The 24,472-nt window shown below is 43.9% G+C and overlaps 1 protein-coding gene across 1 annotated transcript in view; it reads left to right on the top strand.

The window, feature by feature from the left end:
- Nucleotides 1–24,472, top strand: part of Creb3l2 (cAMP responsive element binding protein 3 like 2) — a 133,378-nt gene that overhangs the window by 56,236 nt on the left and 52,670 nt on the right. The window lies entirely within an intron of this gene.

The raw sequence follows: 24,472 nt of genomic DNA, 5'->3' as shown, positions 1-24,472 counted from the left end.
CCCAGGAACTGAGGACATCATTCCAGCCACGGACTCAGAATGGAATTCAAACCATTTGAGGTTTCCATGCTGACCTATTGCTTTACATTTCTGATATGGGTGAGAGAGACAGAGGGAAAGAGAGAGGAGAGGGAGAGGAAAAGAGGGAGAGAGCACTTTTTCTCATGTATAAATACTTTTCACAGAGGCCCCAAAGGTTCTTTTCTATGCTGAAATTTGGGGACATTCCCCAAATCAAAGATGAAGACTCTATCACCAGGTGGCTACAGGGGTCTGGCTGATAAAAGCAAAAACAAAACGACAACAAAAAACACTCCCGTGTTCATAAGAACACATGTCTGTGTTGATCCATAAATGTTGCCGATATTTTGGTGTTGAGTTCAATTTCAATGCCTAAGGAGTGAAAAATAAGGAAGAAATCTCTCTTGATTCTAGATTAATTGGTTTTCTTCTTCCTATCTAGAAAAAAATGTGGCTATTATTGCTCGTTAGAGAGGAGTTTTACCTCTTTGCAGAAATGGAATAGCAGACAAAAACACATCCTTCAAAAACTCATTATCCATTTCCCTTGCCACTATGAACATTTTTCTCTGAACATTTCTATTCTATAGCTGTAGTTTATAATCTTTATATGTTAGGTTTCTGTACATTCAGTAATAGAAAAGCTTCCTCATTTAATACTTAACTGTCAAGTTTTAGTGGCTGTATCTTAACTCTTGTGTATGCATTTTCTAACTTCTTATCAACAATGCCTGGTCATTTTAGGCTTTTTTTTTTGATATTTTGTTCTTTTAAGTATGTTAACTTGTTTGTTGTTGTTGCTTTTTAATTTTGGCAGTCATGGGGCTTCAACTCAGCCTGGTATTCCTGAGCTCTTTTTGCTCAAGGGTAACACTCTACCACTTTGAGCCAGAGTGTCACTTCCTATTTTCTGGTGGGTAATTGGAGATAAAAGTCTCACACACTTTTCTGCTTGGCCTGGCTTTGAACTGAGATCTTCAGATCTCAGCCTCCTGAGTAGTTAGAATTACAGGCATGAGCCACCAGCATTAGTTTTTGTTGTTGTTGCTGTTGTTGTTTTTCCAGCCCAAGGGCTTGAATTCAGGCCCTGGGCACTGTTCCTGAGCTTTTCTTCAAGGTTAGCACTCTACCACGTGAGCCACAGCGAAACTTCTGGCTTTTTCTGTTTATGTGGTATTGAGGAATTGAACCCAGAGCTTCATGCATGTTAGGCAAGCACTCTACCACTGAGTCACATTCCCAGCCCCCAGCTTAGCTGTTTGCTTTTATTCTTGTGCTGTTACAGGGGCTTGAACTCAGGGTCTTGAGCTCTTGTATTGCTTTTTCTCTCAAGGCCACTTGAGCCACAGCTTCACTTCAGCTTTCTGTTGGCTATGTGGACGTAAAGAATCTCATGGACTTTCCTGCCTGGGCTAGAGCTTTAAATCACGATTCTCAGATCTTGGCGTCCTGAGTAGCTAGTATCATAGGTATGAGCTACAGGTGTCCAGCTGTTATTTTAGAAGGTAGGATATCCATTTATAAGCATTTTATGGCTTTTCATGACTACCCAACAAAGTCCAGGATTAACATAGGACTGTATGTCTTCATGGTTTGTAACGGCAAGAGCCACCCATTGCAGGGATTACGATCAGGTGAAGACCTGAGTTCTGTGTGCCCTGACATGTCACAACAGTGGCACACAAGGAGTTTGTCAGCATTCCAGTTCTTACATGTCTCATACACACACAATTTTATTTTAGCGAAGGCAAAGTCTAGAAATAAGTGGGCCGCTTTGAGCTTTGTGTAGACTTGATGTTTTGGGGTTCCCCCCCCGCCCCCGAATTTGTGTCTAGCGCTCAGAATTCATGCAGGGACTAAGTTCACACTAATGTTGGAAACTTGTGGGTATTCCTGGGTTTCCCACACTGAGGCACAGAGGTAAAGGAACTGAAGGGGTGTGGTAGGGTAGGGGTGCGTGTGCTTGCACACGCGCGTGCGCGCTGTGTGTATGTTTTCCTGGAATAGCAAAGAGTAGAAAGTTGTTCTTAGAACAAGGCACATGCTGTGGGCTCCAGATATTCTTTCTGGCTGGAGGATACAAAAGTGGTGTTTAACGGCCGCTGGCCCCTCGCCCACCTTCCAGCCCTGCGGAATGTGCGCCGTCTGGACCTCCCTCCCAGCAGCCAGGCACCGACTCCCAGGCAGGGAGGCCCTGGGCTCTCCTGCCAAAAGGAAAATAAAAAAAGGAATCTGTTTTGTAGACTGGTTTCCCACCTAGGCCTCGCTTTCCACTCCAAAAACTGCCCTGCTAACAGGGAGACTCCCTCGCCCTTCTTGCCTTTGCTGTTTTGCTTCACCCTGGATGCAAAGTCGAGAAATCAGAGTTTACGGAACTTGGTAGAGAGGCCATACCCTAGTTCCTTTGTGATAAGACCTGATGTGTAGGTTGGTTCCAACTTCTGTGGGCTTTGGCCCATGTTTCTGAAATTGCTTCTCTTGTGTTTTGTTTAAAAGGAGAGAGAGAAGAAAAGCATTTTCTAAAATGAGACACCTTATTTTGGAGGATTTATTTCAGCTATTTAAAGAGGAATTTGATCATTTATGATGCCTTTATCTCAGCAAGAAATATGAATTCTAATGGTTTTGAGTTATCACATCTAACTCTTACAGTCAACCTATTTGAGTTAGATACCATTTTGGGCTCCATTTTACAAAGGAGACTTAGCTCCTTCAAGTGGGTAACTAACTTGTCTTTTAGGTGAATCCAGATCTAGATGAGTTTCTGCACCCCCTACCCTCCCCCCCCCCCCCCCCGCAATAACAAAGCCTTTGAGGTCAGTAGGGGGAACTGACTTGGGCAAAGGATTTGGAGAAGGAAGGAGAAGGGGGGAGAGATGAAGAGAGAGAGCGGGAGGGAGACAGAAGAGAGGGGAGAGAGAGAAGAAAGAGAAAAGAGAGGAGAGGAGAGCAGGAAGAAGAAGACAGAGGACAGAGAGGAGAGAAGAGAGAGAAGAAGGAGAGGAGAGGGGAGAGGGAGAGAGAAGGGAAAGAGAGGGAGAGAAGAGCAGAGAGAGATAGGAGAGGGAAAGGAGGGAAGGAGAAGAGAGAGACAGAGAGAATACTTTGAGCCCTGTAAAGGTGTGCTTCTTAGGTTACAACAGTAACTAACACAAATTATAAAAAAACACTTTGTATTTTTTCTTAAACGTCTTACTTAGAAAAATTACAACCTTGACAAAAGCCATAAAGATTATATAATAAAGCCATATATCCCTCAGCTAAAGTTACCTGTTGCTAAATTTGATCATATTCGCTTGCCTCTTTCTTGTTAACCCTTTGAAAAGCTATTTGAGGTATTATACTTACAGCAAGTATCTTTGAAGAACAAAAATGATTTTTTTCCAAACAACCTCCACAAAAGTCACAATGCTTTAACAGTTTCACATTCATCTGCTGCTACTACCACCAAAAATATCTGTGATAAAAATGCTCAATTGTCCTCAAATGTCCTTTGTAGCTTCCTCTTTAAAAAAAAAAATGTGGCAGGCAACAATCAGGCATTGCTTTCGTGATTTGTAATCTTGATATCATGCTGATTCTCTTTAGGACAGGGACAGTTTACTTTGGCTGAGTCACAGGCCCAGGGGTCTTGCTAGAGTTCCCGTCTAGCTCCTGTCTCTCCTGACCAAACCACCCTCCTGTCCTTCCATGACACCTGTTGTGATTGGGCACAAATCCAGTTTTAATTCTTTCCTGCTCTACTCTTTTCTTGGCCATTTTCTTTTCCTTCTTTTCTCTTTCTTCCTTTCCTATAATTTTCTTTTTCTCCAGCTTTTCCCTTCCCTTTCTATTTGCTGACCCCTGCCGTGACACACAGAGACTTTTGTTTGACTTATGTGTTCTTACGTGCCATAAAGGCTGAGAGAAATTACAACAGCCAGCTATATAGTTCAAGGAGATGTGAGCAAGGGTGGGCAGGAAGGAGAAGATGGAGTGCTCTGAGCTGGGATAGGAATGGCACGGAGGCCAATTGGACTTCAGTTAGACAAGCAGGCTAAGATGGTGAGCCTTTACTGACCAGTTGTGTTGTGTGATCTTGAGAACATTATGCAGTCCCCTAGTCTTGTGTTCCTTACCCATACAAATGGGAGGAATCATCTGCCCACCTCTGCCCACCTGCCCATCTGCCTCGTTGAAAATTAGGAATAATGTATATTCAAGCAAAGATCCTGACACAGGACTCCGTGCTCCCTGGGTCCTTACATTGTCCCAACAAGTGTTTACTCATGAGAGCTCGGGGAGTCTCACGTGGGTGATAGGTGGAAGTTTACACAGGTGGCCATCGAGAGGCTGACCTTTGGGGCAGAGGTCAGGATAGATCTCCTGCTATTAGAGAGAAGCTTGTAAGGTAGCGAGCTACCAGTAATCAGAAGCAGGGGCTGAAGTGCTGGGGATGGGGCTCAAGTAGGAGGTCCTGAATTCAATCCCTAGTATCACAAACAAATTACTACTGTTACTGCTACTACTATGAATTAATAATAATAAAGTAGAGGCTGGTGCAAAACACCTACCAGAAGACCTGGTGCTTAGCTTTGGGAGAGAACCCAGAAGCCAGAACCAACTGTTCATCACATCCAAGTGAATTCAAAGCACCTCGATGCTGAGCCTTCTTGACATCTCTTGTTTGGAGTTCACATTAAGCAGGTCCTGGACAAGGAAGGGGCAGCTGTGGGAAGAAGGCTGGTGCTCAGATTCAGCCTGGCATTTATTCCACTTTTAGACCGGCTAGTGGTATTATGACCATGATTGCATCCAGGGGACTTTACTGTCTGTGCCCTTGGCCTGAAGTTAGGACGATCATCACCAGTAGTTGATGATACCTTCATTATAAACTTGAAACCCAAACTGCTGAGCCCTCATCTAATTTATTCTTCTCCACATTCGTCTATTAAGGCTGTCTGAGCCAAGTATCCATCAGCCAGTAAGTGGCTCAAACAGCTCTAGAGGTAGGTTGCAAGTCCAAGATCCGACCATGGTGAGGCTCTGGTGAGGGCTGCCTCCTGGTGATATCTTGCCATTTTCTTGCTATGTCCTCACATGGGGTATGGGGAGAGGGAGAAGGTAAGAGGAGGGAGAGAGAGGGAATGAGAGGGGGAGAGGGAGAGGGAGCTAAAGAGGGAGAGGGAGAGGTGGTACTGAGGATTGAATTCCAGGCCTTGATCTAACACATGAGCTACATTCCCAGTCCTTTTGCTTGTTTTAATTTGTTTTCTAGACAGGCTCCCCTGTTTTTGCCTGGGCTGCCCTCAGATTTGTCATCCTCTTACCTTCACCTCCTGAGTGGCTCTGATTATTGAGGTGTACCACCAAACCTCGATGTTTTTGAGATAAGATCTCACCAATTCCCCTAGTGCAGGCTGGATTGCAATTTTTCCCTTGGGCAGATGCCATGAATTTGCAGATGGACTACATTTATGTATGGGAAAATTGTCAGTTGTGTGAGGAAGATGAGGTGATCAACGTGGGCCCAGCCCACTGTTGGGAACTTTGATCTCTCCCTGGTTTGGACAGGCCTGCATGTAGAATACACATGGACACTTTTCTCACCTGGCTCCTTTCCCCTGCTGGCTAATCTCTGTAACAGAGCTAGCCTCTAGTCATTACTGGCTTGTGGCTTGCTGTAATCTGAAGGAAAGTATAGAATCTGAAGAGTTGGTCAGTTAGGCAGTGTGCTCACACCACTCAGTATTGATTTCCTTGCCTGTCTTGCCTAGCCTGAGGTTCCTTAGTAGCTGTGTGGAGTTCATGGGAGGATATTGAAACAGGAAAACATTTTACTGTCAAAATAGGTGTTTGGTTTGGAGGGTTCTGAAAGAATTGCTGGTGGATTAAAAAGTTTCTCTTATCCCTTTTAATTTTAGACCTACAGGTTTATTTCTGATGAAAACAGATTGGGATAGGTTCTTACTCTGATGTTATCATCATTGGTTTATTCTTTTATTTGTCTCACTTGAACAGATGTGACAAATAATGTCCTAAACAATACGCAAAATAAGGTTTCAAAAGAAAATACAGCAAAACAGAAAAGACAATGACTAATTCAATTTTAAGTTTACAAACAAATCAAGTAATGCCTGGACATAATTACTTCTGTACTAGCAATGTGGATGGGAGGATTTCAAGAAGCCCAGGGGAGAAATTAGGTGAACTCCATCATGCGACATAAAGGATAAAGTTAGGAGAAAATTGAATTTCAATCTTTTTTTGTTAATAGTTGTTTTTATTTAGCTTTTATTTTTAATTTGTTACATTTTGCTTAAAACCTAATGGCTGATATTCTTCCTTTTTTTTCCAGTGTAAGCATTTGTTTCTTTTTTAAAAAAAATTTTATTGTCAAACTGATGTACAGAGAGGTTACAGTTTCATACGTTAGGCATTGGATACATTTTTTTGTTCTGTTTGTTACCTCCTCCCTCATTCCCCGCTCCCCCTTCCCCCGAATTTCAATCTATTATAAACAAAAAACATGAACAACAAAGATGGTGGAGATGTGGGTGGCAATCATATCAGACTCTTAAGTTGGAAACAGGTTGTTTGGTAAGCTCAGAATTCATGCTCATGTATGCAAAAGATAGGAGGATGGATGTTTTTCTTAGGACTGCTATAACAGTAGCATGGGTGTTTAGAGAGAAATCTGTAGGAGGAATGCAGAGCTCAAGTATGAGGTAACTGGAAATGGGAGGCATGATTGAGATACTGATTTTTGAAAAGGGAGAAGCTTGACATTAATACTTGGAAAACTTATCGAGCTGATTATTTACAAGTCCTCTGTGGTGAACAAGAAGGCAGCATTAGAGGTTAGAATGGGCTAGTAAAAGTGGGGCAAGAGAGAAGAGCCTGTGGCTTAGTTTGCAGGAGAGGAGGGTGTCTTCAGAAGTGCTCTGCTCTTGCCAGAAAATTGGAAGATGATGATCACCATTTAATTACGAAGACTTTTATTATTAGTTGGTAGGCTTGAGACTAGGAAGGAAAATGAAGCAGGGCATTCGTATGAGTGAGATAAAGAAGGCAAGAGACCTGAAGCTGAGATAGGCTAAGGATGTCATACATCACTGTCTATATTCAAAATCACCTGCAAAACCAAATTGAACAACCTATTAACAAGGTCTTATACCATGATCAGGTTGGGTTCATTCCAGGAATGTAAGGATGGTTCAACTACGCAAGTCAGTCATTGTGAAATAGTACATTAAAAAAAAAAAAAAAAAAAAAGAGCAACAACAGCAAACCCTCCAGAACAAAAACTAGTTAGGAAACCTGAATATGCTGGCCAAGTGGGAGAAAGCATACCTGTGAGTGGTGGGGATGTGTTTGATGATGGGGGGCGGGGGAAGGGATTAAGTTTTGAATAAATATTGCACAGTTCCCACTTTTTGCCAGGTGTTGTATTCTGAATGCTGGGGAAACAGACAAAGGTCTAGCTTCCAGGTGTGAGGAGCTGACATGCTGTAAGGAGACAGAAAGCCAGCACAAAAACATGGACTTTCCCCAGAGGTGGTGCCTGTTATGGAGATTGGTAAGATAGGATGGGGTGAGCGGAGGCTATGTAGGTTGAGTGTTGCATTTCTGTAATGCAGAATCGCTGGGAAGGCCTCTGACATGACAGGTGGTGAAGATGCCATCGAACCAGATGGGTGGGACAGGCAGTTTCCAAGGGCAAGAGGTGGTTCTGACAAGGCTGACTGCTCCTGGATCTGGGAGGAGAGGGAGAGGGGGAACTGCTACTGGAAGAAGACCCAGCTACAAACCAGCTGTTCATTCTAATGCAAACAAAGGAGGGACCTGATCTGAGAAGAAACAGAGTCCTCACTGACTTTCAAATGTATAACAGGAACAGTCTCCAGTTTCCTAAATTATGACCATCCTGTGAAGGTTACATTTGGAGGGGTAGCAGACCAATAGGAAGAAGAGATGGAGGACCGGGTTTGATGGGTTTCAGGGCTTTCGGGGTCACAAGTGTTTCCCAGTAGAAAAGTCCTGTGTGTCAGAAGAGTTAGAAGTGTGTGGCTCTTGAGACCAAGTGAGAGACCTGGCCACAGTGCTGGGGAGGCTTGGGGGTCTGTCAAGAATTTTCAGGGACAGAGCCTAGAGCCTAGTGGCCAAGGTGATGGTTGAGAGGCTGGTGAGTAGTACCCATGGGCAAGAGAAGAAAAGGTTTCACAGTGCTGGGATGGTGGTGTGGGTCAGCAACAGAATTCTTACCTCGAATGCTCTGACTCCAGCACACACACACACACACACACACACACACACACACACACACACACACACACACACACACACACGTCTCTCCCTTTCTCCTTCTCTTACTTTCTCTGCCTCTATGACTGTTCTCTCTCTCTCTCTCTCTCTCTCTCTCTCTCTCTCTCTCTCTCTCAATTTCCCCCTCTCCCCCTCCTACCCTCTCTCAGTAAGACTTTAAGGACAAAATTTAAAAATTCAAAGTGATGACCAAAACTCATCAAGTTCTTTTGATGAATTGCCGTTTCCCAAGTTACTTTCTCTTCTCTGTTGTGTTCTGCATATGTATGTACATATGTATATTTATTTTTGCACTGTATTTTAACCTTGCCCTCCCTTAAAAAGTCTGTGTTATAAGCCTAGAATTTCTTATTCCTTTGAGGCAGTGTTACTTAACGTAAAATTCATTAACCATGTAACTAGAGAGATGGTGGCTTAACTTCTAGCTTCCAGCACATCCAAACTACATGACCTTGACAAGTTATTTAAACTCTCTGGAGTCTCTGTTTACTGCTGTATAGAATGGGTCCAATCATATTTACTTAATGAGTTAGCTGTGAGAACTCACAGTATAATTTGAACTATGCTTTTTGCTGGATGTTAAAATCACCTAGTAAATACCTCTGTGAGTGGAAGTTTCTGTGTTACTCTTGTTTTTGTTAGATGATTACAATGGGAAAGTGAGGAAATGGGAACTATAAAAACTAGGGAGAGGGAACATGGAAGAATAGACCTTTAAGATATAAAGGGAAGAACATGAGAGCAAAAAGTTGTTGAGATGTTTTATTACTTACTTTTCCACTACATTGGTAAATCAGTAATAAAATTGCTCAAAATTTACTGGCTATGGCATTTGCTTTCCTTGTCAGATGGCAAAGGATGGATTTTTACTAAGGATAATTTAACTTGCTCTACAACTATGACTTTCACCTTGAATTCCTTCACCCTAGTTTGTGAACTGTTTGAGTAATCATTACTTTCCTGTCTTCAAGGAGTTGAATGACATTCATTCCTGTCTCTTCTGTTCCAAACAGGATTTTAGGATGATGTATAATAAATCATGATACACCTTTGTGTCTTAAAATAAGCCACATAGTTAGTGTAGCCCACAATGCTGTGGACCAGTGGTTTGTATCAAGCTCAGAGGGGCAGTTCTGCTTCTGGGCTCAGCTAGGCTTACTGGGGAGTCAGTTGCTGGGCTGCAGCTAGCTCTGCTTTTAGTGGATGGTGATCAGATGGAGTGATGGAGGGAGAAGAGAGTGGGATTCTCACCCAACAGACCAGTCATTACTCGTTCAGACAGCAGCCCAGATTTCCAAGAAAAAGAGCAGGAATGCAAAGGACTTTGGAGGCTCAGTTTGGGAAGTTGGACACTGTCACTTCCACCATATTCTGGTAGCTTAAGCAACCCAAAAGGCTATCCCAGAGTCAATGAGGAGAGAAGTGGGGGGACTCCTCATGGAAAAGGGCTGCAAAGTATTTAGGTTATTTCTACAAGCCTTCCCAAATTCTTACTGGCAAGTTGATTCTACCTGGGTGGGGGCTGCTGAGGGGCTTTGGCTCACGAGCAGCTCGTTCGCTGTCTTTGATGCAGACGGTTTGACATAAGCCTTCTTTCCACTCACTGAATCTCTGGGAACATTTACACACTGACTGCATGAGTAGTAGATGCTACGTAGAGAAGCGAGTTCCTCAAAAAGCAGCATTTCATCTCTTTTCATCCATCAGATGTTCTCGAGCTGCTGGATTGGTTTCAGGATTTATTTTTCTGATCATGTTGAAGGAATATAAATTCTGATCATTTCCCCAGAACCCGGATTTAAGATTCTCAATATTTACCTTCGCGTCTCAAATGTAACTGGGTTTGCTTTTACTATTTTTTTTAATCCACACCTCATACTTCATAATATGCTCACATTTATACACACATTTTGTGTTAAAACTAACACAAAAGACAAGCCATAGAGGACAAACAATTGCACCCCTGACCGCATTTATAGTCGGCATTGCTGTTCCTGATCCTCGTGTTTTAAATCATCAAGGAAGTGATCAATGTAGCTCGGCATGCATCTGGTTTCTATAGAGCTGAGTGAGCTGAGACTCCACTGTGTTCCCAGGCCAGAAGCAAATCATCCGTTGCCACCTGCATTTCCTTGCTGGTGGAGAACAAGTTCCCCCCAGGGCTTCGAAGTACAACTTCTGACCATGTCTCTGTCATTCGGCTGAGTGGTGCTCTCCTGAGTGGGCATGTGCGTGGCTTGCCTTCCATTTGTGTCTCTAGCCTTCCACTTGTCAGATGAATGGTGGTCAGGGAGAAAATGGACTGTCTTGCAGCACTGCTCAGAACACTGACTACTTACTGCCTAAGATGGAGTTTGTGTGTCTGTGTCTGTGTGTCAGACATCTCCAGGCCTAAGAGCAGAGTTTACAAAAATTTTTCCTTTGGACTTCACACTTGTTAGGCAGGCACTCTGCCACTGAAGCTGTGGTGCTACTCCCAAATGTTTACTTTTTGAGGGGTCAGTATTGGGTCTTGAACTCAGGTCTATAGGTTATCACTTGAACCATGCCTCGAGCTTGGCTTTTGCTGGTTAAACAGAAATGGAGTCTTGTAGACTCTTCTACCTTGGCTGGCTTTGAAGCGTGATTCTCCAGGCCTCAGCCTCCTGGGCAGTCAGGATTACAGGTATGATTCATAGGTTCCCGGCTCCCGGGGTTTACTTTCCACATGAGTTGTATCTCACCGTTCTCACTGTAGCGGGCCATTAAGCCTGTTGCTAAATAGCCTCTCTCTGTATGTCTGGGAACACAGACTTTCTCAGTTATCTTCTGGGCTGTACATCCAGCTCTCTCCTCTTTGTGGCCTGAATCTAGGAAATGGCTGGAACATGCAGAGAAGAGGAGAAGTCAGGGATTCGGGATTCGCCGTTGTCCTCAGGGACTGTGAAGGTTAAACATGGTGATGAACTGGACTTAGAAAAAAACTCGGAAGTGACTGGTTTGATTTAATGCCTCTTTGGACTTGAGTGGCCGCATGGCATAGTCCTGAGACTGGGTCCCATTGTGTGGTCATCATTCTCTCCAGACCAAAAGTTAGTAAGAACTCATCTGAAGTCCTTTTGCTTATTAATGAGTGGCTTGGCAGAGGGAAGGGATAAATGCACAGCATTTGCTAATAGTTTTGTAGGACCAGCCATCTTCTATCCTCCCTCCCTCTTCCTTCCTTTCTTTGTTCTTCGTTTTCTTGAGAGCAGATCTTGCTATGTAGCCCAGACTAACCTCAAACTCATGATCCTCCTGCCTCAGCTTTCTGAGTGCAGAGATTACAGGAATGAACCACCGTTCCTGGCTACTCAGCCATCTTTCTTTAAAAAAAGCTTGTTGACCTTTCCCAGAAGCCTGAAATATTTGCTCTTTCCAGCTCACCTTTATGAGGGGGCTCTGGTTTTATTTGTAAATTCCATTTCTTTCTAAATAAACAGAAGCCAAGACTTTTATGTGTAAATAGAATACCTGTAAATGTTTAAATATGTGAAGCTTTCCACATCAAAAGTCAGAGTGGATTTCAGGGGTTGTCTGTTAAATTATTTTTGGAGCTCTTTCAAATTAGTGCCTCATTAGAACGAAGTGTGAATGGCAAACTGGAACTGGAAGTGACCTCACACCTATCTCTTGGCTTGATGAGTACTTTTGGACCCCATGCTTGATGTTGGTGGCAGGGCTTGAGCGGAGATGAGTAATGAGGAAGGTGGCCTATGAACTAATCATAACATTATCTCTGGCTTCTACCCATCAGGCCATTGCTGCTTGTTGGTATATGTAAACATCAGTGAACACGTCTTTTCTGTGCCTGCTGAATGGCTTCTTACTCTGTGAAGACAGATAAAGGGCAAGAATGTCAACTATATAGCTGGTGATGAAGTCATTATGTGTATGTATCCAGTTACAGGAAGGCTGGTGGGAGGGAATTTGAGGTCAAGAGAGGATTGGATTATCACGACTGTTGATTCTTTGTTTCTATGTTAACCTTGAGAGATGATAGTGATTAGGGGAATGTTGCCCTTGAGGATTGTATTGGATGCCAAAGAAGAGCCCAGATGAGGGATTGAGGTGGGCCGTTCTGACATCTCACAGGAAACCGGCTGGCCCCTGTTGAAGAAGAGAATTTTCTGGGTCTGGACTCTGTGGCTTGGGGTGTGGAGTGACATGTGATTCCTTTGTTGCAGCAATGTCTGCAGCATTCTTTCTCCTCCTTTCCAGGCTGAGAGCTTTGTCCTGGGGTGTCTTAGACTGCAGTGTGTTCTGGGGCCTTGTACCTGAGCTAGTCTGGGACAGACTGGGGCACTTGGCTTCACTATTTCCTGGCATTCCTGTCTTCCCTCCCTTGTAGTCTCACTGATGGCTACACAAGCCGGGGGCGGGGGGGGTGGGGAGGGGGGTGGCGGTGGGGGGGGGTAGGCACGCCAACTCTCCATGGATTCTTGCCATTGTGGATAATCTGGAGAGATTGGCAAAACAAAATGATTCGATTTTAAGAACTTAACAGGCAGAGGTATGCCGATGGCTCACACCTGAAATTCTAGACGCTTAGGAGGCGGTGATCCGAGGATCATGGTTGAAGCCCTCAGAAAAATCTGTGAGATTCTAACCACCAGTTAACCCCCCAAAAGCCAGAAGTGAAACTGTGGCTCAAGTGGTAGAGCACTAGATCTGAGAGGGGGGGAAAAAAAGCCAGGAACAGTGCTCAGGCCTTGAGTTTAAGCCCCAGGATCATTGCAAAAATAAAATAAAATAAAATAAATCCCCCCAAAACTAAGATGTGAGGGTGATTTTCAGACAATTTGGACATAAGTACAAACTATCTTTAAGGCTGATGATTATTTTTTTTCACAGTTTTTGCTTTTTTCTAAACAACAGCAGCCCCTTTCCATCTGCTGGGAGTTTTCTGAGATCCTGGCCATGACAGCAGGAGCCCCACAAACATCTGGCGGTGACTCCAAGCCTGCCTGCCTCACATGTGCTTCTGTAGTTGTTTACTGCCGCCATGGAAGGACAGCTGTAGAGTTATACCCCTGGGGTAACGTGTGTTTTGGAACAAAAATAATAATACACAATTGGAGCAAAAGATAAGGAAGCACGCAAATCCTACACTTTCATCCCCAGTGATTATTAAATGCCATGGGTCAATTCCAGTGGTCTTTTTGTTGATCCCTAGTGTCTCAACTGCCAGTGTCTCCTTTCATTGGCCAAGCTTCAGAATACCAGGCCAACAAGCCTCGCGAGGCTTCCATCCCCTCTCTGTGAACAAGGATGTGGTTTCCTCTCCTGTGATTCACCAGCTAAGTTCTATTTGTTTTTTGTGCCTGAAGCTCACAAAGCCTCTCTCTGCTTTCTCCTCCTGATGAGGTTGCACACCTGTGTGATATTTCTGGCTGGTGTGCCAACCTCACGATGATATTTTCTTCCCCTTTGCAAAGGTCTGCTTTGTTTGACTACCTGTTGGAGAGTCCTTCCTTAGCTTCCTTATCTAGCTGCCAGCTGTATATTGGCTAGCTGGCATCCAGCATTGCCTAGAAACCGCCCCAGGAACCAGGATAAGGTAAAAGATTGTTTTCCTGCATTACTTCTTTCTCTCTTTCTTTCTCTCTTTCTTTCTTTTTCTCTCTTTCTCTCTCTTCCTTCCTTCCATCCTTTTCTTTCTGTCAATTTCTCTTTTCTTTCTTCCTTTCTTTCTGTCAATTTTTGTTTTCTTTGTTCATTTCTTCCTTTCTTTTGCTCTTTCTTATGTTCTTTCTCCTTCCTTCTTTCCTTTTTTCCTTCCTTCTTTTCCTCCTTCCCTCTCTCCTCACTCCCTCCATTCTTTCCTCCTTTTTTCCTTTCCTTCCCTTTCTTTCCTTTCTCTTCCCTTCCCTTCCATCTTTTTTGTCTCCTCTTCTTCCTCCTCCTTCTTGTGCCAGTACTAATGCTTGAACTCAAGGCCACACGCTCTTACTTGGCCTAACTGGTAAAGATGGCACTCTACCACTTGAGCCACAGCTCCACTTCTGGCTTGTTACTGATTAATTAAAGATAAGAGTCCCATGGATGTTTCTGCCTGGCCTGGCTTTGAACTGAGACCCTCAGATCTCAGCCTCCTGAGTAGCTAGGATTACAGGCATGGGCCCCAGTAACTGGGGCAGTACAACTGCTTCCTGATTAAGGCTCAGCATCAGAAATGTATACCCTGCATGGCCTTCAGATGCAGGGCAGCGAAGCGTAACAGGGATTGCGGAATGGTAGTGAGATGATCTTTCCTTGGTCACATTCTGAGACAGCCACAGAATCTTTTCATGGGCACATTCACAGACAACCCTGGACCTCCTCCACAACCCCACAGCACATCCCCTACCCCTCAGCTCCTTCCCTTCTGGGTGAGTTATGTGTTGAAGGTGGTAGGCCCTTGTTAAGGACATTGAACAACAACCACAACACACACAAAACAAGCCAGCAGCTGATTTCAGAGGCTGCTTTTCGTCATCAGTTCCTTGGGCCTCAGCGGGACTGTCTGCTTGGAAGTGAGGAGGCTGCTGGCCACAGTTAGTCACCCAGAAGGAATGTGTTATGTGGAGAGGCTGTTAGGCAGCTGGTGATAAGCAGTTTTGCTTCTGAGCACCATGAGCAGCAAAGCCCATTTAAAATCACCCAGGGCAACTTGCTGGGCCTCATTCTCTAACCCTGAACCCTGCTGGTTCCCAGGAAAGATATCAGGATGGAAACCAGACACACTGAGGGGGACGCCGGAAAAAGTCCTGTGAGGGGATGGGAGGATTCTTCAACCCTTCCTGGACTAAGGTGGACAGGTTGGACTTGGGGTCAAAAGAGCAGTCAGAAGATCCTGAGAGTCAACAAATATTTGCTAACCACTTCTTGTGCACAAACCAGGCTGTCCTAGGTGGGGTGGGGTGGGGGGACAGACAGACATCCTTGTGTATTTGAGTCGGGGTAGGGCAGGGGTTAGATAATATAAGCCAGAACAGATAAGCTGTATTTAGATAAAGACAGAAGCAATGGAGACGATATAACAGAGTCTCCATGCCCACAGTGGAGCCGTCCACAGCACCTTTCTGAGCTGGCACTGGATTGGAAGGCTGAGAAAATAAGGGACAAAAGGGACATCGGACCAGCATTGGGATGTTGAGAAGGGGACTTGAGTTTGTGGTTGATGTGGTAAACAGAAATCAAAACACAGAGAGAACCTTCTGTGTTTAGATGATGAATCAATTGCACACTAGGATGATCATTTCTGAGTTTCCCAGATGGTTTTTAATTGCCTTTTGGGGGAATGCCTACCAGGGTATTCGTCATAAAAATGACAATGAGTGCTTTCTAAAAAAAAAATGTTTTTCTCACAGATATTAGTAGATGGGAGTTACATTGCATTTCACATTTTATTTTTGAAACATGACCAGGACATATTGCCAATCCTAGAGGAATAAGAAAATATGTCCTAAGGAAGTAGAGCTGTGGCTCAAAGTGGTAAAAGCACTAGCCTTCAACAAAAAGAGCTCAGGGATAGTGCCCAGGCCCTGAGTTCAAACCCAGGACCAACAACAACAAAAAAAGAAAAGAAGGAGAAGAAGGAAGAGAAGGAGGAGGAGGAGGAAAAGAAGAAGAAGAAAAAGAAGAAGAAAAGAAAACAAAATATGTGCTAACAGCACTATTATTAGTGTATCTTTCCAGTCTTTTCCATATACAATTTTAGGTAGTAGCCCTATCAGTGGATGACAGGCATTGCACCATACTTCTGGGAACACCTTCCACACACGCAAATGTGAATGACTAAGTCTGTTCTTGTCATCTGCACGGGTTATGTCCTGCTCAGTCACTATTATCACTGAAGGGAAGTGAATAATGAACAAGGGAAAATACATAAGCTTTCTCTGAGTGTGTTTCTGTCTAGAGGTGCCTTATTTGATATGCGTTGTGGGTTGGTTAAATCCAGCCAAGAACTCTGTAACTCTCCCTTGAACAGAGCTGATCTAGCATTTGTAAACAAATACTGTAAAACAAGTCTTCTTGCTTGAGGAACGTGAGCCGGCACTTCAGTACTGCGCTAGGAGGCCATTTCACATGGCAAAATCACTAACAGCGCCAAGATGTGAACAACATGGCATGAAAAGGACATTTGTTGACAGTATAGGAGCTGGAACTAGGCAGAGCGTTGCCTGGTGTAATTCTAGCTGGAACGTGTTTATTCGGTGACTCAAATTTTTTCTCTGCTTAGCATGGAAATCACAAATGGCCATGGAAGTGCCATGCGCATCATTTAGACATACAAATAAAGGTTAACAAGTGATGAATTCACAATTTGTAAACTATCAGGGTCATCACACTCCTCTTGTCACTGGCAATATATGTTTTTACCAAATCTTGAGTGTCTTGCCCTGGTCATGACTTTGAGGCTAGTGGGACCTTTTTACTCTCTCTTCATTCCCACCACAGTCAATTCATGTCTTGGAAGGAGTACCAGTAGGGAGAAGCTGAGAATCATGAGGTAAATGAGAGTCATCTCTCTCCAGAGAGGATGATGGTATGACAGTACACGACATTTATGAGGGACATTAGCATTTATAGATTTCTTAGAAGTGGTTTAATTTTCCCAGAAAAAGACACAAATATGAATTGGTGTTAATTATACTTAACTCTACCTGAAAGGACTGTTGGGCATTCTGCTCCCTGCCCCAAAGCCCAGAGTGAGTCTTGATCAATTCTTTGATGAGTGCCTTGCTTGGTGAGAATAAATCTCCCATCAGAAAACAGTTCCTCCTGTGTGCAACAGTGTCCTGTGTTTTTACCATGGGGAGTGGAATAAGGGAGGGCCTGTGGCTGTCACACTCAGATAAACTGATTTTGATTTCCTGCCTTTACCCTTTTCATACCTGTGCAACTTTGGGAAGTTGTAGAATTTCTCTGGGTTTTCATGTTCTTATTAGTAAATGAATATAATAATTGCCTAACCCTTGTGTCTATTGTGAAGATTTAATGAAATAATATGGTTAGCTACTTTCCTCAGTCTACTCCTGATGCTAGATCTGTGTTGATAAGGAGTTCATTAATAGTTTACTGGGGGAAATCTATGAGTGTTATTGACAGTCACAATATCTGGAGACTATTTCCCAGATAGAACCATTATCAAACAATGTGCTTTGGCTTGTGTATCAGTGATACACACAATTAGTGACATAATGTCACTAATTTTTTTCTTTTGTCAATCATAGGGCTTGAACTCAGGGCCTGGGGCTTAAACTCAGGGACTCTGTCCCTGAGCTGTTCTCCTCAAGGCTAGTGCTCTTTGAGTCACAGCTCCACTTTGGATTTTCTGGTGGTTAATTGGAGATAAGAGTCTCACGGACTTTCCTGCTCAAACTGAGTTTGAACCGTGATCCTCAGATCTCAGCCTCCTGAATAGCTAGAATTATAGGCATGAGCCACCAGCGCTTGGCTTCAGTATTTACTTTGATTCTTCCAAAACACATTCTTCTCTGGTGTAAGAAGCATGAATGTTCCAAAGTAAACATTAATGAAAATTCCCTCTGATACTTTTTCTGAACTTGAATGGGATGTTAAGTTTTGAATCCATGTCAGCTATTGAATAAGGGGGTAGAAGAGGCTTGCTAGATAGGACATACCTAGGTTTTTTTGTTTGTTTGTTTGTTTGTTTGTTTTTTTAAAGTGGTGTGAAAAGACACTGGTTTCCTGCTAGAACCCATTCCATCCTGGGAAGAGTGCAGCAGGAGGAAGTGACGTGCACCGAAGGATGTTGAAACTAAAGAGACCCTTCCCACATCTGAGCTCTGGAAGAGAGACAAGAAGCTTCCCTTCCTCCCGATAATTTTGTAGTTAAATGAGAACATCTGGTCTCAAAACATACATTTTGAGATTCATCTTACAGCTAACCATGAAACAGTTTCCAGAATGTTCCTTTCGGAAGCTGTGCACAGGGTAGTGAGTGAAACTCAGCTTAGTAGAGTGCTCTAATAAAGTTACTGTGTGTCTCAGGTCGGCTGAGAGGAGGGGCTCACCGTCTCAATGCTGAACTCCAGGTCCAAGTGGCTATTTGTCTTCGAACTTTGATAGCTAGTATCTGACTGCAGGAAATAATCTTTGGGTTGGCTTGGCCTTTGAGATTACCCTGAGATGTATGACCTCTGGACCCTGCTGTGACCCTTAGACTTTTTTCACTTGGGGAGAAGGGTACTTCTGCCTATAATATGTTTGGGATTTTCATTCTCTTTTGTGAATGTCTCATTGTGTTTTCCATTATATTTGTGTGTGCTACCCACAAATCTTTTTCACACTCATGGGTGTGGAACCATGCCCAGTAATCCTGCTGGTTTTCATTGTCATTACTACAACCCCTGGAAAGGCCAGTTGCTCATTATTTTGTGTGGGCTACAGAACCAAGACCACACAGTGCCTCGGATAGAGTCTTCTAGAAGCTTGCAGCCTGAGGGGTAGTCAGCTTATTCTCATAAGACTTTCAGGACTGCACTTCTATTCATGCTGTTGATTCAATAGGAATATTCAATCTAGGAATTTTGTGTGTTGATCCAGGCATATTTTTGAATAGCCAAGAAGACACTCAAGCAGATCAATACTTAGCCAGATGCTAGTGGGTCACACCAATAACCCCAGCTGCTCAGGAAGCTAAGATCTGAGAATCTCAATTCAGAGTCAGCTCAGGTAAACAGATCTTCGAGGCTCTGGTATCTAGTTGACCAGCAAAAGGCTGAAAGTGTTCAAGACACATTGCATTCATAAATTGCTTTGTTGAGTGGCACCTCCTTTGTACAGCTACTTAAAGATAATGAAAATATTACATTAAAAAAAGCTGGAAGTGGAGTTACGGGCTCAAGTGGTAGAGCACCAGAATGAGGCACAGAATGTGAAGGCCTAAAGTCGGTGAGCAAAGCCAAAGTGTGGTCATGTGGGATTTCTGGTGTCAGGTGTGGAGGGGGCATTGCTGAAGGTGGGTAGGGAAGTGCTTTGCCCATCCGTGGAGTGGGAAGCCAGAGAGGGTGGTCCTGGAAGGGCGCCTGTAGGGAGGAAGGGCTGAAAGGCTCTGGAGCTCATAAGCAAGCCAACTCAAACCAGCCAGAGGGAGCCTGGCACACTGTAACCCCCTTGTGAAGACAGGGAGGAGAGAGGAAGCGGATATGGAGGGATGTTGTAGTAGTGCCACCGGCCAACCTAAGCCATGACTAGTCTTAAATTAGGGTGTCTTATGTAAATGTGTCGATGTGTAGTTGCATTGTTTTTTTTTTTTTTTTTTTGTTGTTGTTCAATTCTTCCTTTCTTTCACTTAGCCTTGAAAAAAAAAAAGATCTATTCAATCCTAGGCTAGGGATCTATGGAATCCACGGATGAAATCCTGTCCTCTAGTTTCCATAGTCGCCTGACTTCTCAGAAGAATGAGGAGAGAGAGGAGAGGCAAGCATCAGGTTCAAGAAACCAGTCCAGGAGGGAGAGGGCCATGGCTGTGCTCTAGCCAGCCATGGCTATGAGGCTCCTGTGTCCCCAACCCCCCATATTGGTCTTTGGGACTTCACCCTACTAGATGGGTGGGCACAAGGCTGTAGACAGGCATTCGACTTGCTGTTGCCGGTATTGGTTTTCTGTTGCTCTGTGCCTTGGTCTGCTTGAGTTGACATGGCAAGGCACCATGGACTGGGTGGCTTACGCCAGGGTGATTTGTTCCTCATTGATCCAGAAAACAGAAATCTGAGATTGAGGTCTCATGGAGTGGTTTGATTCTGGTGAGAATTCTCTTGCCTGCCTTCTCATTGTGGAGAGAGGTAGGGTGGGGTCTTAATCATGGTGAGAGCCCAACCCTGGGACTCACCCAAACCTAAGCACCCCCCCCCCCCACGGGGACCCACACCAGAATAGGAATTTGGGGACCAACACAACTCAGTGGATAGCACTACCTAGTAAGTTGCCACACACACAGTGTATGTGTATGTGCCTTTTTCCAATGGCATAGCTGGTTCCTGCGCCTAGCCCTTTGGTGTCACCGAAGCACCGTGTGGCTGCAGCCTCCTCTTGACGCTCCAGGTCCTCTTCCAGGCTCATGTGGTCATGAGTGCATCTGTACAATTTTGGTGGCTTGCTTTTTCCAGAGAGATCTCACTCTCACTTCTATACCTTTTTTTTTTTTTTTTTATGGGAGTCTCCTGATGACGTCAGCCCCACTCTGGATAAGTTTTCTTTCCACAGACTCAAAGTCCATTGAGTTGGAACCTTCATTACAGTCACAGAAATCTCCCTCACCATAATGTGAGCAGCCCTGAAGGGTGTACTCTGATCATGCTACACATGGCATACCCAGGGGAATGGGGCTACCTAGGGCCCAATTTAGAATTCAGCCTGATCCTGCATGTGTGTGTGTGTGTGTGTGTGTGTGTGTGTGTGTGAGAGAGAGAGAGAGAGAGAGAGAGAGTGTGTGTGTGTGTATGTGTGTGCCAAGGCTTGTCTGTTTTCTCCATGGAAGCAGATAGACTAAACTGTAATTTGGTTGGGGTGGGGGTGGGGAAAACAGGATCAAAAGCATCATTTTAGGTGCTTATAACTAAAATAGAGCCCCAAGTCATGAGAGAATAGAAACTGTCCCTCAGTATAATCCAAATGTAAAAGCATGATTCTAGCAGCTCAAGGTGACAGTTTGGACTTAATCTCCTCTGCTGATAGGGTATTATGGGGGGGTGCTCTTTCCTGTTTGCCAGGTGAGAGAAGGCTGAAAGAAAGGGGTTATCGCAGGGCTTCACACTCTGTTGAATCCTGGAACTTTCCAGGAAAACAAGTCCTGTACCTTCAGCGAGAGCAGCTATACTCATCAAAGGACTCATTTGAGTCCTAATTCCTAATCAACATGGGGAGGTAAAATTAGAGAGGAAGTTTCTGCCCATGTAACTTTTAAAGGATCAGTGAGAAGAAAAAAAAAATTAGTGACTTGAGTTCCACTGCCCTACTGTAGGTCAGTGTTTTCAGCCTGCTCGTCCTAGTGGGCACTTAGGTATTTAATAGGAATCATGGAACCGATGTCTGCCTTCAAGGCAGAAAATGTGGCCTTGGGTCAGTTGCCTTTCTTATTCCCCGAGGACTGTTTAAACCAGGTTTCATTTAATTAAGTTAAATGGGGTCTGTTTGTTTGTTTGTTCTTATTTCTTGCTTTGCCAAGGCTTTTTCTTTTTCTTATTAAAATCTGGAAGATATGCCTTGTAGGAAATATAGATCGCAAGAATAAGAACCTTGTCTTGTTATACTCTGTAGCAATACAGTCAACCTTTTACCACATATCTCTGTATACATTTCTACTTTCCAGCTTTTTTTTTTTTTTTTTTGCAGTGCTTAGGTTTGCATCCAGGACCTTATACATGCTAAGTGAGCTGTACCTCCAGCTCCTATATTCCAGCATTTTATAGATACAGAGAATGGAGTTTTTGTGATTTAAATATACATCATGGGTCATTTTATGTATTAACAAATCGTTTCTACAATAACATTTAAAATAACTACAAAGATATACTTTATGTTGTTTAAAGAGTTTTTTTGTGGGTTTTCCACTTTAGTGTGTGTGTACGCACACACCAGTACTGGAGCTTGAACTTGGAGCCTGAATGCTCTTCCTTAGCGTGTTTTGTTTTGTTTTGTTTTTTTTCTGCTCAAAGCTAGTGCTTTCCTATTTGAACCACGGCTCCACTTTGGGTTTTCTGGTGGTTAATTGGATCTAAAGTCTAATAGACTTTCCTGCCTGGGCTGACTTTGAACCTGAATCCAGAGATCTTAGCCTCTTAAGTAGCTACTATTGCAGGCCCGAGCTGCTGACAATAGTCATGTAGGAAGGGGCTATTTAGAACCTCCTGTAGGTGAGCAGGTAACAGTTCAAGGTTCCCCACTTTGGTCAGTAAGCCCGTCTTTGTGATCTCGAGCCTGTGTTTTTGGAAGTCCAACACTCCAGTACTTGTTGAGTCAATGCTTGCTGCTTGCAAAAAGGCCATACTTGTGCTTTATGTTTACTTTTTCCCAGGTGGGTTCCCAAGACTACTTGTAGAATTTTTAAATACCTCTTTTGTGAGTTAGCAGCCCTAAATAAACAAACCACTTTGTTGAGACTGGGAGTGTTAGCACTGGCACAGTTGCCCCGTTTTACTGTGTGTTGCAGACATCCCGGGGCCTCAGGTGGGCCAGCTGTGCCCAACTTCGACACACAGACTCTGTGTGAAGCGCTGCGACTTGCTGTTTTTCTTTCCCCTTTCCTAAATGGTCTTGCTGGTGGCAAAAATCTGGTTCACCAAAGCCGAGCAAAGGGTTAGTTGTAAATCCTAAATTTTAAAAGTTGCTTGGAGCTTTGGCCTATTAGAAACCTGATGTGGCCCAGGAGAAGAATTACCTTCAGTGTTAGGATGGGCGAGGAGAGTGGGCATCGGGCAGGGAGAAGCTACCTTGCCCACTGAGGCTGGACATCAGACAACTTGGGGTTCCACCCTGCATTTCACAACGATAATGACAGGAGACCAACAGAAGAGCCAGATTTAACATATTGATCCCTCGTGGCCCGGCCAAACCTGGTTTTGGAAGCCTCCTGGGAAAGTTTTGGTTGTGATCATGCTGGGAAATGCTATTGACATTTTGTGCCCAGGGACCATGGACTGTGTAGGTCAGTCCTTGGCAGGGAAAAATCACCTTACCTCAAACACCCAGCTGGCCTGCTTGAGCACCTGTGACAACTCCAGAATGTGCTGCTTGCTTCTGAGGAAGGAACACAAAACCATGGTTTTATGTTGGCTAGAACCTCTCATTTCTGATGAGAGGTTCTACATATCTGACATGAGGAGGATCTTGGTCTGTGTTCAGGACTATAGGCCAGGAGTCTGCCTTTCTCTCCATCTCGACTTGGCCAGTACACGTTGAGTCATTTATTTACTGATACAAGCCTGCTGGATTGTTTGTCTCCCAGACCAGCTGTGGAAAGGATGGACTTCATCCAGTACTGTCCAGCTGTTAGCTCAGCCATCCTCAGGGGGTGGATTCCTTGCCAAAAGCATCTCAGAAAAGGGCAAAGGGAGAGAGTTATGGGGAACACTGACTCAGACTCCAGATTTGTGTTCAGGCTGTTTAATTCCCTGAGGTGTGAATACAGGCAGAGGCCACCTACAACACAGCTGCACTCTTGAGTGTGAGAGCAGGGGGATCTCGGCAGATTAGCTGGTTGTACCCCCCCTTTTTTTGTATGCTAAGAAGAGTCCGGAAGAGGTCCAGTGAGTTGCCTGGGGGTGGGGGTGGGGTCAAGATTTCTTACATTATTTATGAGGAAGCTCTGTGGACTTGCTTTCTAAAATGTATTCCCCCATTCCCACCAATACATTGCATTATTGCCGCATTCAAACCATATGTCCTTTCTAAGATGATTGGCTTTGGTGGTTATGGGAAAAGAATATTTTATACCCAGAAGGCAGATGTTTCCCATTGGTGCTGTAGTAAGCAGTTAGCCATCGTTTGTTAAATCATGAAAGAATAAATTCAGAAGCAGTGATCTACATTGTCTTCTGGGAGAAGACCCTCAAGTAAGCTGATTGGTAACAAGTTTTAGCATGTGGTGGTTTTACAAGTTTTTCAGAGGGATTCTGCAGAATATTTTGCTTGCTTGTTAGAAAAACGTGCTCAGATCACCAGATACAGCCTGTGGTTTTAGAATATTATGGCTTTTTTTTTTTTAAATTGGGTCATCAGTACTATTTGCCTGCCAACCCTACCAAGGCAAAACAAGAGGAATGGTAGGACTAAATGATTGGAAATAACTACTAATGGCAAAAGCACTTAGAAGGATACTCAGGCTCAGAGGAGTCTGAGAATTAAAAAATATCCATCATTTGGGAAAGATTTAATGACTACGGTTTAGAATCAGCACAAAGAACTTTAAGTGTGACTACATGCTTTCGCAACCAAGACAATTCATTTTACTCTTTGGACTATTCACATTTGGGGGGTTTGAGGGAGGGCTTTTAGTTTTTATTTTTTGAAAGTTTTACTAGGGATTTATTTTCATATAACAGAGTTAAAGTATGGTGAAGTGGAAAAGAGAGAGAACCATTTCCTACTACCCACATAGGAAATGGAGGTAAAAGACTCA

Source organism: Perognathus longimembris, chromosome 2, assembly GCF_023159225.1.
Source record: "Perognathus longimembris pacificus isolate PPM17 chromosome 2, ASM2315922v1, whole genome shotgun sequence".
Classification (NCBI taxonomy): Eukaryota; Metazoa; Chordata; class Mammalia; order Rodentia; family Heteromyidae; genus Perognathus; species Perognathus longimembris.
Note: the sequence above shows the minus strand (reverse complement) of the source record. Positions and strands in the feature narration are given on the sequence as shown.